The sequence below is a fragment of the Melanerpes formicivorus genome, unplaced genomic scaffold, assembly GCF_026170545.1.
Source record: "Melanerpes formicivorus ecotype bairdi unplaced genomic scaffold, bMelFor1.0.p_v2 SCAF_4, whole genome shotgun sequence".
In the NCBI taxonomy this organism is placed as follows: Eukaryota; Metazoa; Chordata; class Aves; order Piciformes; family Picidae; genus Melanerpes; species Melanerpes formicivorus.
This window is the reverse complement of record NW_027142356.1, coordinates 3,505,841-3,522,294: the sequence shown is the minus strand read 5'-3', so window position 1 is coordinate 3,522,294 and position 16,454 is coordinate 3,505,841. Positions and strand designations below refer to the sequence as shown.

Sequence of the window (16,454 nt, the reverse complement as noted above, 5' to 3'; positions counted from 1 at the left end):
GAAGGCAGGAAGGGTTGACAGAGACACAGTACAGTACCAGACTGCATGAACCGCTGGAAACTTAGGTGGCCATAGGGCTCCCAGCTCCCAGACACACAGGGCAGCATCTTAGTCACTTGAATACTAATGTGGACAGCATACTAATGTGGACAGGATGTGTTACCCACAAACAAAACTTCCCCCTCATGAAGTCTGCGAGGACAGGCTGAGGGAGCTGAGGTTGTTCAGCATGGAGAAGAGGAGGCTCCGGGCAGACCTAATAGCATCCTGCCAGTACCTGAAGGGGGCCACTCAGTCCTATCACTCCCTGACACCCTCAAAAGTCCCTCCCCAGATTTCCTGTAGGCCCCCTTTAGATACTGGAAGGCCACACTAAGGTCTCCGCAGAGCCTTCTCTTCTCCAGAATGAACAAAGCCAACCCTCGCAGTCTATCCTCATAGCTTCCCAGCCCTCTGCTCATCCTCGTGGCCCTTCTCTGGACACATTAGGGGCTCCAGAACTGGGCACAGTGCTCCAGCTGTGGTCTCAGCAGAGTGGAGCAGAGGGGGAGAATCCCCTCCCTGGCCCTGCTGGCCACACTTCTCTTGCTGCAGCCCAGGCTCTGGTTGGCTCTCTGGGCTGCAAGTGCTCACTGCTGGCTCCTGTTGAGCTTCTCATCCACCAGCACCCCCAAGGCCTTTTCTTCAGGGCTGCTCTCAAGCCAGTTCTTGCCCAGGCTGTATTGGTGCTTGGGATTGCCCTGACCCAGATACAGAACCTTGCACTTGGATGTCTACTGTAGATACCCCTTAAATAATTTACCTTGTATAACTTACAGGTGATTTAGACAGACAGCTTAAGGTTTTATGGAAATAATTGGATTCACAAGGAGGCAGAGATGCTCCATGCCTGCCCAAAAGCAGCTGAAGAAGGAAGTCATTAATCAAACACTTATTAGAAACTCTGGCAACACTAATGAAAGCTTAGGAAGAGTTCATCTAAGGATTCTTAAAAGACCTCCTTGCCCATATAAAAGAACAGGTTTGGTTTAATATCCCAAAGTGTTAATTAATGAGGGAAACACCTTCTTTGCCTATTGGCAAACCTATACTCTGATGGCCCTTCACTACATAAGTTCAGGCCTGTGTTCTCCTCCAAAAACTTTTGGCTACTAGGCAATGAAAAACAGAAACACACCCAAAATCACGTTATAGCAAGGATGGCTGATCTTTAGATGCCAGGTGAATAAAATCTGGAATAGTGGAGCATCATACAGGATACACACTCCCCTGTGCCTTCCCTCAAAAACCCCGTGGTCACACCTGGACTCCATATATTCCCCCTGCATCACCAACTTTGCACAACAAAGTCAGCTTCCAACAAATCAGTCAGCAGGGGCATCCTCAACTAGACCAGGTTGCCCAAAGCCCTGTTGAGCCCCATGCTGAGTATCTCCAGAGAAGGAGCTCCAGCCACCTCCCTGGGCAACCTCTTCCACTGTTCCACCACCCTCATGGTAAAGAACTTCTTCCTAACATCCAATCTAAATCTGCTCTGCTCTAGTTTGAAGCCATTGTCCCTCGTCCTGTCCCTGTAGGCCTTTGCAAACAGTCTCTCTGCAGCCTGCCTGTACCCTTCTTCAGGTACTGGCAGGCTGCTATTAGGTCTCCCTGGAGCCTTCTCTTCTCCAGGCTGAACACCCCCAGCTCCCTCAGCCTGTCCTTGGAACAGAGCTGCTCCAACCCCCTGATCATGTTCATGGCCCTCCTGTGGACCCTCTCCGTCAGCTCCATGTCCTTCCTAGAGTGAGGGCTCCAGAGCTGCACACAGAACTCCAGGTGAGGTCTCAGCAGAGCAGAGCAAAGTGGCAGAATCACCTCTCTGGCTCTGCTGGCAATGCTGCTTTGGATGCAGCCCAGGCTGTGATTTGCCTTCTGTGCTGCAAGCTCACCCTGCCTGCTCCTGTCCAGCTTCTCATCCATCAGCAGCCCCAAGTTGTTTTCCTCAGGGCTGCTTTCTATCACCTCATCCCCTAGCCTGGGCATCTCCTGCCCATGACTGCTTTCTCCACCTCCATAACAGATACTTTTTTCCTAACTTATAATGAAAAGTTCCTCAAATTTCTAATTACTACAAACATCTCCAGAGCAGAGCCATGGTCAGGAGACACCTGTAAACTGCTCCATCTTGATGGCACTGGCATCAAGAAAATAAAAGCAAAAATCAGGTGAAAGTAGATTGAAATTTGTAGTTTCTGATGATGCCTGTTCAAATTCATCCAGCTGGGATGTACCTGGCAGGAGTGGGTGGCAGCCCGAGGGCTGTTTCCAGAGGCAGGGCTGCAGAAGCGGCAGCGGGCAAGGGGAGCTCAGAGGTCTGTGTGGCCACAGAGCACTTCTCAGGGGGAGGAAGAGCTTTATCAGCTGCCAGAAAGCTTTCTGCATCTGGAGCAGGGACCTCCACAGGTATTTTCCTAGTTGATGTAAATAGCACATGTCATTAGAATGAGGCAACACACAGAGAAGAAACCTCTTCATTTCATTAAAAACACCAAGTAGTATCTTTCTAAATGATGTTCATGGAATCACAGAATCAATAAGATTGGAAAGGACCTCAGAGATCATCAAGTCCAACCTGTCACCCAACACCTCATGACAACTAAACCATGGCACCAAGTGCCACGTCCAATCCCCTCTTGAACACCTCCAGGGATGGTGACTCCACCACCTCCCTGGGCAGCACATTCCAATGGCCAACAACTCTCTCTGGGAAGGACTTTCTCCTCACCTCCAGCCTAAACTTCCCCTGGCACAGCTTGAGACTGTGTCCTCTTGTTCTGGTGCTGCTTGCCTGGGAGAAGAGACCAACCCCCACCTGGCTACAACTTCCCTTCAGGGAGTTGGAGACAGCAGTAAGGTCTCCCCTGAGCCTCCTCTTCTCCAGGCTAAGCAACCCCAGCTCCCTCAGCCTCTCCTCACAGGGCTGTGCTCAAGGCCTCTCCCCAGCCTCGTTGCCCTTCTCTGGACATGTTCAAGAGTCTCAATGTCCTTCTTAAACTGAGGAGCCCAGAACTGGACATAGTCCTCAAGGTGTCCCTTCATCATCCTTGTGGCTCTGTACTGGACTCTTTCAAGCAGCTCACTGTCTTTCTTGAACTGAGGGGCCCAGAACTGGACACAATATTCCAGATGAAGCTTTACCAGGGCAGAGTAGAGGGGGAGGAGAACCTCTCTCAACCTACTAACCACCGCACTTCTAATCCACCCCAGAATGGCCTTGGCCTTCCTGGCCACAAGAGCACATTGCTGGCTCATGGTCAACCTCCCATCCACCAGGCCCCCCAGGCCCCTTTCCCCTTCACTGCTCTCCAGCAGGTCAGTCCCCAGCCTATACTGGTGCAGGGAGTTGTTCCTTCCCAAGTGCAAGACTCTTCCCTTGCCCTAGTTGAACGCCATCAAATTCCTCCCTGCCCATCTCTCCAGTTAGTTATATATTGGTTCTATAAATTAGTTCTGTATTTCTCAGAAAGGGCCAAGTTCTGTGGTTTTATGTGGTCTGAAGTTGCCAGAATTACTTTTTCAAATGGCTTTTTGCAACTTTCTGAAAAGGCTGTAATTGCTCATAAATACTTTACTGCTCAGCCCAGAGGAGGACACTGCATCTGTGAAACTCCATAATAATACACTATAAATTTAGAGTAGTTGGCTGAATTGCCATGTAACCACTTTAGGCTTTCAATAAAGAATTAACACCACAATAAATAAACCCCCCACAATTATGCTTTATGTTGTGAGGACTGCCTTCTAAGCAGCAAATCTAACTTTAAGCCAGTAATCAAATCCAGATCCTACACACATTTCAAAGCCAGCTCCTTCTCCTTATTGGTGGTTCTGTAGTGGGTGCTGTAAATTACAGAGCTTCAGCCACAAACCAGACTGAGCCCCTTAGAAAAATAAATCATAGAATCAGTAAGGTTGGAAAAGACCTCAGAGATCATCAAGTCCAACCTGTCACCCAACACCTCCTAACAACTAAACCATGGCACCAAGTGCCACATCCAGTCCCCTCTTGAACACCTCCAGGGATGGGGACTCCACCACCTCCCTGGGCAGCACATCCCAATGGCCAATCTCTCTTGCTGGAAAGAACTTCTTCCTAACATCCAGCCTGAACCTCCCCTGGCACAGCTTGAGACTGTGTCCTCTTGTTCTCGTGCTGGTTGCCTGGGAGAGGAGACCAACCCCCACCTGGCTACAACCTCCCTTCAGGGAGTTGGAGACAGCAAGAAGGTCTCCCCTGAGCCTCCTCTTCTCCAGGCTAAGCAACCCCAGCTCCCTCAGCCTCTCCTCACAGGGCTCTGCTCCAGACCCCTCCCCAGCTTTGTTGCCTTCCCTGGACACATTCAAGTGTCTCAATGTCCTTCTTAAACTGAGGGGCCCAGAACTGGACACAGGACTCAAGGTGTGGCCTAACCAGTGCTGAGCACAGGGCACAATGACCTCCCTGCTCCTGCTGGCCACACTGTTCCTGATGCAGGCCAGGATGCCATTGGCCTTCTTGGCCACCTGGGCACACTGCTGGCTCATGTTCAGCTGCTGTCAACCAGTACCCCCAGGTCCCTTTCTGCCTGGCTGCTCTCAGCCACTCTGACCCCAGCCTGTAGCTCTGCATGGGGTTGCTGTGGCCAAAATGCAGTACCTGGCACTTGGACTTGCTGAATGCCATCCTGTTGTACTCTGCCCATCTGTCCAGCTGGTCAAGGTCCCTCTGCAGACCCCTCCCACCCTCTAACAGATCAACTCCTGCTCCCAACTTGGTGTCATCTGCAAATTATTGAGGATGGACTGAATCCCCTCATCCAGTGGAGATCTGTGCCAGCCATCGACAACCGACGTAGGACCTGAGTGGCAAAAGCAAGTCTGACCTCTGGATGCCCCACTTTGGTGTTACTGAAAGTCTGACATGGCACACATCAGTTGCTCCCTGCAGCATTCTGACAGCTGTCAATTTTCACATGAAAAATGTGCTGGCCTCTTGCCCAAGCAAATCTCTGTCATCACCCACCATCCTTTCACAGGAATCACAGATCATTCAGGTTGGGAAAGACCCCTGGGATCATCAAGTCCAACTGCTGACCCAACCCTACAAAGTTCACCCCTAAACCGAATCCCCAAGCACCACATCCAAACTACCTTTAAACACATCCAGGGATGGTGACTCCACCACCTCCCTGGGCAGCCTATTTCAATCCCTTTCCTGACTAATCTCATGTTAGCTCCTGAAGGTACCCTCTTCTCCCAGACATGGAAAAAAACCCTCCAAGGGCATTACAAAAAAAGGAGAGACCTGACAGGTTTTGCTGTGGGGTTTCACCTCATCTTTCTCAGCTGCTTGAGATTATTAGTTTGAATGGCAAATTGCCAATCTCAAATCTGAGGTCTGTTGTAATGTGCACAGCTGTGGCCAATAGTATCTTCCTCTGTGCTTTCCACAAGCACAAGGCTCTGTCTAGGGGTCTGGCTCCCAAAGGTGCAAGGCTAGGGCCAATACTATCTTCCTCTGTGCTTTTCAGGAGCACAAGGCTCTATCTAGGGGTCTGGCTGCCAAAGGTGTAAGGCTATGGCCAATAGTATCTTCCTCTGTGCTTTTCAGGAGCACAAGGCTCTGTCTAGGGGTCTGGCTCCCAAAGGTGCAAGGCTAGGGCCAATAGTATCTTCCTCTGTGCTTTTCAGGAGCACAAGGCTCTGTCTAGGGGTCTGGCTGCCAAAGGTGTAAGGCTATGGCCAATAGTATCTTCCTCTGTGCTTTTCAGGAGCACAAGGCTCTATCTAGGGGTCTGGCTGCCAAAGGTGTAAGGCTATGGCCAATAGTATCTTCCTCTGTGCTTTTCAGGAGCACAAGGCTCTATCTAGGGGTCTGGCTCCCAAAGGTGCAAGGCTAGGGCCAATAGTATCTTCCTCTGTGCTTTAAACAAGCACAATGCTCTGTCTAGGGGCTTGGCTCCCAAAGGTGTAAGGCTATGGCCAATAGTATCTTCCTCTGTGCTTTTCAGGAGCACAATGCTCTGTCTAGGGGTCTGGCTCCCAAAGGGGCACAGCTGTGGCCAATAGTATCTTCCTCTGTGCTTTTCAGGAGCACAAGGCTCTGTCTAGGGGTCTGGCTCCCAAAGGGGCACAGCTGTGGCCAATAGTATCTTCCTCTGTGCTTTTCAGGAGCACAATGCTCTGTCTAGGGGCCTGGCTCCCAAAGGGGCACAGCTATGGCCAATAGTATCTTCCTCTGTGCTTTTCACAAGCACAGGACTCTGTCTAGGAGTCTGGCTCCCAAAGGTGTAAGGCTATGGCCAATAGTATCTTCCTCTGTGCTTTTCAGGAGCACAAGGCTCTGTCTAGGGGTCTGGCATTCAGTTTTCATTTGTAAAGGAGCATCTTTGTTTCATGTTAGAACACTGGTGCTTGGGCACACGTGAGTGAGTGGGAGCCATGAGAAATTAAAAGATATTCCTGCACTATGGAACACAAAGCATCAGAAAATGTTACTGAGCTTCAATAGCAGCATCAGAACCAGCCAAACTACTCTCACTGTCTCATATCCAAAATTACCACACCATAGATGACCTCCAGAACTGCAGCAAGATAAGTACTGGTGAAGCTACCTGAGGTCAATGACTGGAAACCTTTCAGATACTTACAATGTTATGAACTAAACAATCCACTTCTTGAAAAAAATAGGTTCTTAAGGGCACCTTTTGCATCAAAGGAATCTGAATTCACTCTTCACTCTTGGAGGACACTGAAAAGTTAGCTCATCTGAAAATTTAACTCATAGAACCACAGAATTGTTTGGGTTGGAAGTGACCTCAAGGCTCAGCCAGTTCCAACCCCCCTGCCATGGGCAGGGACACCTCACACTACAGCAGGTTGCTCACAGCCACATCCAGCCTGGCTGCAAAAACCTCCAAGGATGAGGCTGCCACCACCTCCCTGGGCAACCTGTGCCAGGCTCTCACCACCCTCATGAGGATGAACTTCTTCTTAACATCCAATCTGAATCTACCCATTTCTAGCTTTGCTCCATCCCCCCCAGTCCTATCAATCCTGATACCCTATAAAGTCCCTCCCCAGTATCCTTCAGATCCTGGAAGGCCACAATTAGGTCTCCTCAGAGCCTTCTCTTCTCCAGACTGAACAGCCCTAACTCCCTCAGTCTGTCCTCATAGCAGAGCAGCTCCAGCCCTCTGCTCATCCTCATGGCCCTTCTCTGGACACCTTCCAGCACCTCCAGATCCTTCCTGTACTAGGGGCTCCAGTACTCTAGGTGGGGTCTCACTGGAGTCGAGTAGAGGGGGAGAATCACATGCAGGTAATAGGGTGGACACCCCACAGCCAACATTCTGAGGCACACAAAAAAATTGTCATCTGGCTTGGCTTTGTTTCATTTCTCTTCTCCTTGCTCCTCCTAGCATTCCCAAGAAAATCCCTAGCCATGGCAGATCAATACCTGTTATTTTAAGTGAGCAATAAACAACCTTCTTTCCCCAAAGACACAGAACAACACACAGATAGATAAGCAACTGAATCAGAATTGCCTCTGAATGATTTACCTCCCAGAAGCTTCTCCTGGAAGATGTTCAGAAAGTCTAGGAGAGGGGAGACTGCCAGGTGAAGACTCTGCTATTGGCAAGAGAGCAGTTGCAGGTGCTGCCCTAGCACTGTTTTCACTTCCATTCACAGCAATAAAATCAAATGGAGACACACAGAGAGAAAGAGATTTTTAATCCACATTGAAAGAGCATGCTCAACAGGAGACACTGCATGAAAGTATCAGGAAGTGGGGGGGAAAAAACACACCTCAAAACCAAAACCAATGAAAATACAAAAATGAGGCATAATACACAGAATCACAGAATGTTAGGGCCTGGAAGGGACCTCCAAAGCTCATCCAGTCCAGCCCCCCTGCCAGAGCAGGAGCACCCAGAGCAGATCACACAGGAACACATCCAGGTGGGGTTGGAGTATCTCCAGAGAGGGAGACTCCACAACCCCCCCGGGCAGCCTGCTCCAGGGCTCTGTCACAGGGAAAAATGTTTCCCTTATGCTTCCATGGAACTTCCTATGCTCACCTTCCACCCATTGCCTCTGAAGAAGCATTGTGTTTTTACTGAAGGTTGACAAGTGTCCTGCTGCTTATAAACTCAGAAAGCCAAACTGTTTTAGAATAGAATAGAATTAACCAGGTGGGAAGAGACCTCCAAGATCATCAAGTCCAACCTATCACCCAACACCATCTAATCAACTAAACCATGGCACCAAGTGCCTCAGCCAGGCTCTTCTTAAACAGCTCCAGGGACATCTGAGCCCACAACCTCCCTGGGCAGCACATTCCAATGGCCAACCTCTCTTTCTGGGAAGAACTTCTTTCTAAGATCAAGCCTAAACCTCCCCTACCTCATCCAGCCTCTTCCTAAGCACCTCCAGTGATGGTGACTCCACCACCTCCCTTTTAGAAAGACTGAACACAGCTATTCAGCATCACATTAAGTGACTGGAAAAGGAACAGACACAAGTTCCAGTGGGGTTGACTCCCTAAGCTTTACACAGTTTTTAGGCTGCTAATTCTGTGAAGGGTGGACTATGTACTTCAGAGTATTCATTTCAAATCCTTTCTTCCTTACAGCTGTGACTGAAAACATAATGTAAGCCTAGAAAACACCATCTGAAAGCCTTCTGCTCCAAGTAAAACATCTGTCAGCCATCTCACTTTAACATGCACTGAGGAAAGCAAAGTACGAGGTAGGGAGCAAGCACACATAAGTTTTGAACAGACTAAATCAGCCACAGGAGCAGGCCTGGCTGCCTGCTTTTTTCTTCCTTTCTTTTTTTTTCATTAGGATGAAAAGTTAAAGTAGGGAGCTGAAAATTATTGAAGAGACTTAGGAAAGACCAAGGAGACCTCATAGGTGGTAAAGGTGTAAATGGGAATTCTGGAAGAGGTGGCATCTCCAAAGTCTTGGCAGCTCCTGAGTTCTTATTCGGATTAATACAGATACCCTGGGATCCTGCTCCATCAGGGAGACCTGCAGGGATGCTTTATCACAGAATCACCAAGGTTGGAAGAGACCTCAAAGATCATCAAGTCCAACCTGTCACCACAGACCTCCTGACTAAACCATGGCACCAAGCGCCACATCCAGTCCATATTTATAACACAGAGTTAAAACATGATTTGTAACAGGTTGTTTCAGGACTGACCAAGAGCAGGACAAATACATTCCAGGGGCTACAGATTAGGTGAACTATGAATCTGGAAAATCCAGATGAATCCTTACTCAGGACAATGAAATGACTGCAGAATTTAAGGCCAGAACCAGAGCTGTACCTGGTTGCCCAAGAGGACATTGTTAGAAGTGAACATCTACTACACAGGTGGAAACAGGAGTACTACAGAATTAGAACTAAGCAGCTATTAAAACACACCTATAAACTTTACATCACCCCAGAAGCACAGAAACATTCAGGTTGCAACAGACCCTCAGGATCACCAAGTCCAACCATTAACCTGACTCTGCAGGGGTCACCTCTAAACCAGAGCCCCAAGCACCACATCCAAACCACCTTGAAACACAGCCAGGCTTGGGGACTCCACCACCTCCCTGGGCAGCACATTCCAATCCCTGACCACTCTCCATGGGAAAAAATTCTTCCTAATGTGCAGTTTCAACCTACCCAGTCACAGCTTGAGGCCATTCCCTCTTGTTCCATCACCAATCACCTGTGAGAAGAGACCAGCAGCAGCCTCTCCACAAGGTCCTTTCAGGTAGCTGTAGAGAGCAATGAGGTCTCCCCTCAGCCTCCTCTGTTTCACACTAACCATCCCCAGCTCCTTCAGTTGCTCTTCATCAGATTTATTCTCCAGGCCCTTCACAGCTTCCCTGTCCTCCTCTGCTCTCGCTCCAGCTAAAGGCTACACTGCTTTTCTAAGCTTTAAGCCACTGGTTTAAGAGTTGGAATTGACACATTTAAGTGAGAGCTCAATAAATCAAAACCTTCAAAGGGAAAAGAACTTGTCAGATAGATTAAACATAACAGCAAAAATACTTCATGTGAAAATACTTCCATTACACAGTGACACAGAATGAGAGAATCAACCAGGTTGGAAGAGAGCTCCAAGATCATCAAGTCCAAGGGATCACCAAACCCTATCTCAAAACATGGGAAGGTGAAACCATTTTGGCTTTCTGAAGAAAACTTTACTGAGTGTCAAAGGGATAACCTTTGACAGTTTTCCTTCCATTGATGGCCTCTGAAACTCCCATCTTCCCCTTCTTTGAACACAGCAAAACATTCTTAGTACACTCCTTCATATTCCTACTTTAATATGAAGCATTTGTCACATGATTAAACTGTGTCATTGTGTGCATTCAGTTCCACACTTGGCTTGAGTTGGGGAGGGGTCTGGAGCACAGCCCTGTCAGGAGAGGCTGAGGGAGCTGGGGTTGCTTAGCCTGGAAAAGAGGAGGCTCAGGGGAGACCTTCTTGCTCTCTACAACTACCTGAAGGAGGTTGTAGCCAGGTGGGGGTTGGTCTCTTCTCCCAGGCAAGCAGCACCAGAACAAGAGGACACAGTCTCAAGCTGTGGCAAGTGAGGTTTAGAATGGATGGTAGGAAGGAATTCTTCCCATAAAGAGAGATTGGCCACTCGAATGGGCTGCCCCAGGGAATCACCATCCCTGAGGTGTTTAGGAAGAGCCTGGATGAGGCACTTAGTGCCATGGTTTAGTTGTCAGGAGGTGCTGGGTGATAGGTTGGACTTGATGATCTCAAAGGTCTTTTCCAACCTGGTCAATTCTAATTCTAGTAACACACTTGGGGGTTTAGTAGCAGTGCTCAGTACCAAGTAACATGACAGATAGGGGCAATCAAACTGGCATTTGTCATCACAACACTCTTAAAGTGCCATACTGTCCCCAGGGAGTTGCACCCAAGAGGTGTGTGAGATGTGATGTGCCTTAGTCTATCATTACCAGTGCAAATCTAATTGGTACTTTATGGTGTTAGGCATCCACATGGGTGACTGTTAGTGTGTGATAACTTGGCTATTACCTGAAGTCTCCATTTTCTGTTGGGGCCTTTCCTAGATATAAAATGACAAATACTATAAGCTACTGTTGTACTGTATGGCAGTATAAACCATCTGAAAAGGCAACACAAGCTGCAAATGCTTCCAAAGGTCTCCATTGCTTTCAGTTTTCCAAGCTGTGCAATAAAAATAACCCCAACTGCCTCCCACAAAACAAAGGCCTGCAGCAAGCATTTGGACTGGACATGATTCTTTGCACAGCAGGTCTGGTCACACCAATTCTATCAGCCACACCTGTAGCTCACCTGCACAAACTACAAGCCATTAAGAGCTGATGAAAGATTAGGCTGTTGTGTGCGCTCTACGATTCACCTTTAAAGATGAATACCACAAACATTGCACCTAGGAGAACTCTTTACTCCTGTAGTCCCACACCTTGCCCCCCACCCCTCTCCCCCCCCCCAAAAAAAAAAACCCAAGCCAATAATTTAATTGATTTCTGCAAATCTCACATTGATTTTGCCAGCACAAACACAACGAGGAACTCTGCTCTTCGTGATAGCTTTGTAGGATGCAGACTGTGACAGTTTAGGCTGTGCCTTTAAGAAAGGATAGCTACAGAATGCTCTAGCTGAATGTTTGGGTGTAAAGAGGAAAAGAAAAGGAAGATAATCCTAAACTAACTTCATTGGTAGATGAGTGGGACGTAGTTTCACGATCTTATGTTCTGTTCTCACCCCGGCTTCTGTCTTTCTCTTGGCATGCACGCTGACCCTGGCCAGAAACTGGTAAGATAAGCAGCTAATTTCTTAACAAAGCTTTGAACTAAGTGAAATTAGAACAGAGTAGAATAGAATAGGAAGAGGAGACTTGAGGAGAGGAGAGGAGACTTAGAGGAGAGGAGAGGAGACTCGAGGAGATGCGAGGAGAGGAGAGGAGAGGAGAGGAGAGGAGAAGGAGAAAGAGAGAAAGAGAAAGAGAAAGAGAAAGAGAAAAGAGAAAGAGAAAGAGAAAGAGAAGAGAAAGAGAAAGAGAAAGAGAAAGAGAAAGAGAAAGAGAAAGAGAAAGAGAAAGAGAAAGAGAAAGAGAAAGAGAAAGAGAAAGAGAAAGAGGAGAAGGAGAATAAACCAGGTTGGAAGAGACCTTCAAGATCGTCGCATCCAACCCATCATCCAACACCATCAAATTCCCCTAACATCCTTTTTTCTACTCTTCTCTTACTTCTAATTGACTAGAGGGAAAGGGGAGAGGGTAAGAGAGGTTGGGGGAAACCCAAGGTGGGATCCTCCTCGGGAGGATTTCCATGTTGCCTCTTTTCTTGTAGATTCTTGTATGATATTGTAAGCACTGTATATTTTGTATATATTCAGTGCATTTCATTATTGCTTGTAAAATACAGTTTTCCATTCGCTTCTCTGGCTGGCCTCAGCTGAGCTTTTTGTTGGTGCATGTGGGCAAAAGCATCACACCACCACAAAAATAAACTGGCTCCCAATGTGGGGCTTGGAATAATTGCCTTCCAGATGCAAGGCAAGATTGGCTTGATTTATTTCTGCTCAGATCAGGGATCTGCATGTTGGCCACAGCAACCCCATGCAGTGCTACAGGCTGGGGTCAGAGTGGCTGGAGAGCAGCCAGGCAGAAAGGGACCTGGGGGGTGCAGGTTGATGACAGGCTGAACATGAGCCTGCAGTGTGCCCATGCAGCCAAGAGGGCCAATGGCATTCTGGCCTGTATCAGGAACAGTGTGGCCAGCAGGAGCAGGGAGGTCATTCTGCCCCTGTATACCACACTGGTTAGGCCACACCTTGAGTCCTGTGTCCAGTTCTGGGCCCCTCAGTTTAGGAAGGAGGTTGACTTGCTGGAGCGTGTCCAGAGAAGGGCAACAAAGCTGGGGAGGGGTTTGGAACACAGCCCTGTGAGGAGAGACTGAGGGAGCTGGGGCTGCTTAGCCTGGAGAAGAGGAGGCTCAGGGGTGACCTTCTTGCTCTCTACAACTCCCTGAAGGGAGGATGTAGCCAGGTGGGGGTTGGTCTCTTCTCCCAGGCAAGCAGCACCAGAACAAGAGGACACAGTCTCAAGCTGCGCCAGGGGAGGTTCAGACTGGATGTTAGGAAGAAATTCTACACAGAGAGAGTGATTGGCCATTGGAATGTGCTGCCCAGGGAGGTGGTGGAGTCACCATCATTGGTGTTTAGGAAGAGACTGGATGGAGTGCTTGGTGCCATGGTTTAGATGATGAGGTGGTGTTGGATGATAGGTTGGACGCAATGATCTTGAAGGTCTCTTTCAACCTGGTCTATTCTATTCTTCTATTCTATTCTATTCTATTCTATTCTATTCTATTCTATTCTATTCTATTCTATTCTATTCTATTCTATTCTATTCTACTCTACTCTACTCTATCCTATCCTATCCTATGTAGGTTTGTGGATTCTTAGACATCTGATCCTTGTTATTTTCAGTGTTCTTGTTTACAACTATTTGGTGGGCCTCCTTTGTGATGGGTTAGGGAGGTACCTGACATATAAATTGTATTTGTGGTTCAAGTATAAAATTCAGCTTCTCTGTGATGGGGTTTTGGGATTCCTTTGTCTAAAGAGATATGGGAACATGACTGCTATGACACTGCCCATCGAAATACATGAGTTTAAAATCCCTGCAGGTGAGAGAGTAATTCCAAGTGATGGCTGGGATCCAAAAGTGATTTATTTGATGTGTGTAATCGGCTGCTGGTAATAATTAATGTGTTCTTGTGAGTAGCTCTGTTACGAGAGAGAAAGGTATCTGAGACCTGTGTCAGTACACAGGTGGTGAAGGTGTAAGGAAACCACAGCTCCACATGTGAGAGCTCTAGCCAAGGACAGGGAGACTCAGAAGAAAAAACAGACAGCTAAGATAAAAGCAACTTTTATTAAAATACTCTCCAAGCTTCAGAAAGCATAAATTACTGGCTGTGTAGCTACTATAATACAGTATTTTACAGGAGAAATCACAGGGCCAGGAAGCTTTTATAAATAAACACCAGAAAGCCTATGAGCTTCACTCGGTAATAAATAAATACTACTCTCTTATTTGGTGCCTGGCAGAGGATGTGCTGAGCCTCTTACAAGTACACAGCAAGGTATTTCTCAGGCTTTTGTGGGTTGGGTGTTTTTTTTTTTTCTGCTTTAAGTTTTCCACAACAGGAACATTTTCTCAGCTTAAGAAACAGCATCTTTATATTGAGCTTGCACTTCAAATCACAGCATGGCAGTAGCATTATTATTATTATTATTATTAATATTGTCCTTTAAATGTTAGGCTCTGCTTTGTAAAACATTTACAACCACTCTCAAACCGACCTGCTGCTGGCAGGCTGCTGAAATCCAAGCTAATTGTTCTTGTCTGAAACAAGTGCACACGCTTCCTCTTTGCCTTCTTCCTCCAAACCCCACCCCTGCTCCTCCCCTCCCGCCAAAACCCAAAGGCACACAACTTCCTTCGCCGTTTGTTCAGACTTTTTCCTGCTTTCTAAGCAACCCTCCAGTGAACTCAAAACTCAGCAAGGCAAATGACTCCTTTAAGGCAAAAAAAATAACCAAAACCAAAACCCCAAAGAAACCCCAAAACAACAAAAATAACTGCAACACCCATCTCCCTCCACGATGGGAGATTCAGTCACTGGAGTTGTTCTGGGGGAGGGGGAGGGGGTTTCTTTTGTTGTCAACTAGTGATCAGCACAAACCCCATTTTCATCTCCTTATTTTTTTGTCATCTCTTTTTTGTTTTCTTTTTTCATCAGTAGGAAAGTGTTAGAAAAAGTCTAGAAAAGGACAGGATTTCTCTTGCAGTAAGGCTAGTGAAATACATTTTCTATTTTACCTAGTGTTTTTTTTCTCCTTTTTTTCCCTTTTTTTTGCAAAGCAGATGGAAAAGAAGAAAGGAAGGAAGGATTTTTTTCTTTTATAATATATATATATATATATATTATTTGTATTTTGCTTTAGCAACTCAGGTAAAAATCACTGGACATTAAGAGCACGTGCTGAGACTTCATGGTGCCAGTCACGTAATTTGGTATATTTGGGGCTAAGGACGTGCATGGGGACCTTTTCCCTGTGGAAAAAGAAACAACAAAACAACAAAAGGGACAGAAGAAAAAATAAGAATGGAAGAAAGGTTGACTTAAGCAGCTTCACAAGCCAGCATGCAATCTCCATGCACTATTCCTTTCTGCACATAGCCTTCCTCTCTCGTCAAGAGCATGGATCGAGCGTTAGGAAAAGTCAACAGCAGAACTCCTACTGACTTGCATGAACCATCGCGTAGCAACAAACCATGCTTGAGTCATCTGTCCAGTTATGGACTCCTCAATTTAAGAAGGCCATTGAGACACTTGAATGTGTCCAGAGAAGAGCAGTGAGGCTGTGGACAGCCCTGTGAAGAGAGACTGAGGGAGCTGGGGGTGTTTAGCCTGGAGGAGGCTCAGACCTTATTGCTCTCTACAGCTACCTCAAAGGAGTTTGTAGCCAGGAGGGGGTTGGTCTCTACTCCCAGGCAACCAGCACCAGAACAAGGGGACACAGTCTGCAGCTGTGCCAGGGGAAGTTTAGGCTGGAGGTGAGGAGAAAGATCTTCACAGAAAGAGAGATTGGCCATTGGAATGTGCTGCCCAGGGAGGTAGTGGAGTCACCGTCCCTGAAGGTGTTCAACAAAGGATCAGATGTGGCACATGGAGCCATGGTTTAGTTGTCAGGAGGTATTAGGTGTTAGGTAATAGGTTGGACTTGATGATCTCTGAGGTATTTTTCAACCTGGTTGATTCTATGATTCTATGATTATAGTTAGCCACAAGTTTCTTCTCGTTTGCAACAACTGTGGTAGTTTTAGGCTGATGGCTAGGAATGTTTTCCACAGATTTTAAGTAGACAGTGGTAGAATGCAAATAAAGTACCATTGGATGCAAATGGAAAATAATTATAAGGTCTAAATCATAGAATCACAGAATTGTTAGGCTTGGAAGGAACCTCAAGGATTATCTAGTTCCAATCCCCCTGCCATGGCCAGGGACACCTCACACTACAGCAGGTTGCTCACAGCCACATCCAGCCTGGCTGCAAAAACCCCCAGGTATGAGGCTTCCACCACCTCCCTGGGCAACCTGTCCCAAATCCCATAAATAATCCCATTGGTCTGATTACTAACACAGTTAGTTGTACAAACTAACTCTTTTCGGCTTCTTGGCTCTGGCTGACACTAGCTGGTAGCTTTTGCTTGGTTGTTGCTGACCTTGGCTATGTTCTTCTTGTGTCTAAGTACTAACACAATACTCTCTGCTCTTCTCTCTCTTTCACTTGTACAGTGTTGGGGGGAAGGGAGCAGAGAGGAGGAAGCCTTTGATAGCCCCCTGGTT

General features: G+C 47.2%; 1 protein-coding gene across 7 annotated transcripts in view; it reads right to left on the bottom strand.

Annotated features, from left to right (window-relative positions):
* Positions 1 to 16,454, bottom strand: part of PDLIM5 (PDZ and LIM domain 5) — a 194,797-nt gene that overhangs the window by 52,546 nt on the left and 125,797 nt on the right. The gene's annotated exons all lie outside the window — the stretch shown is intronic.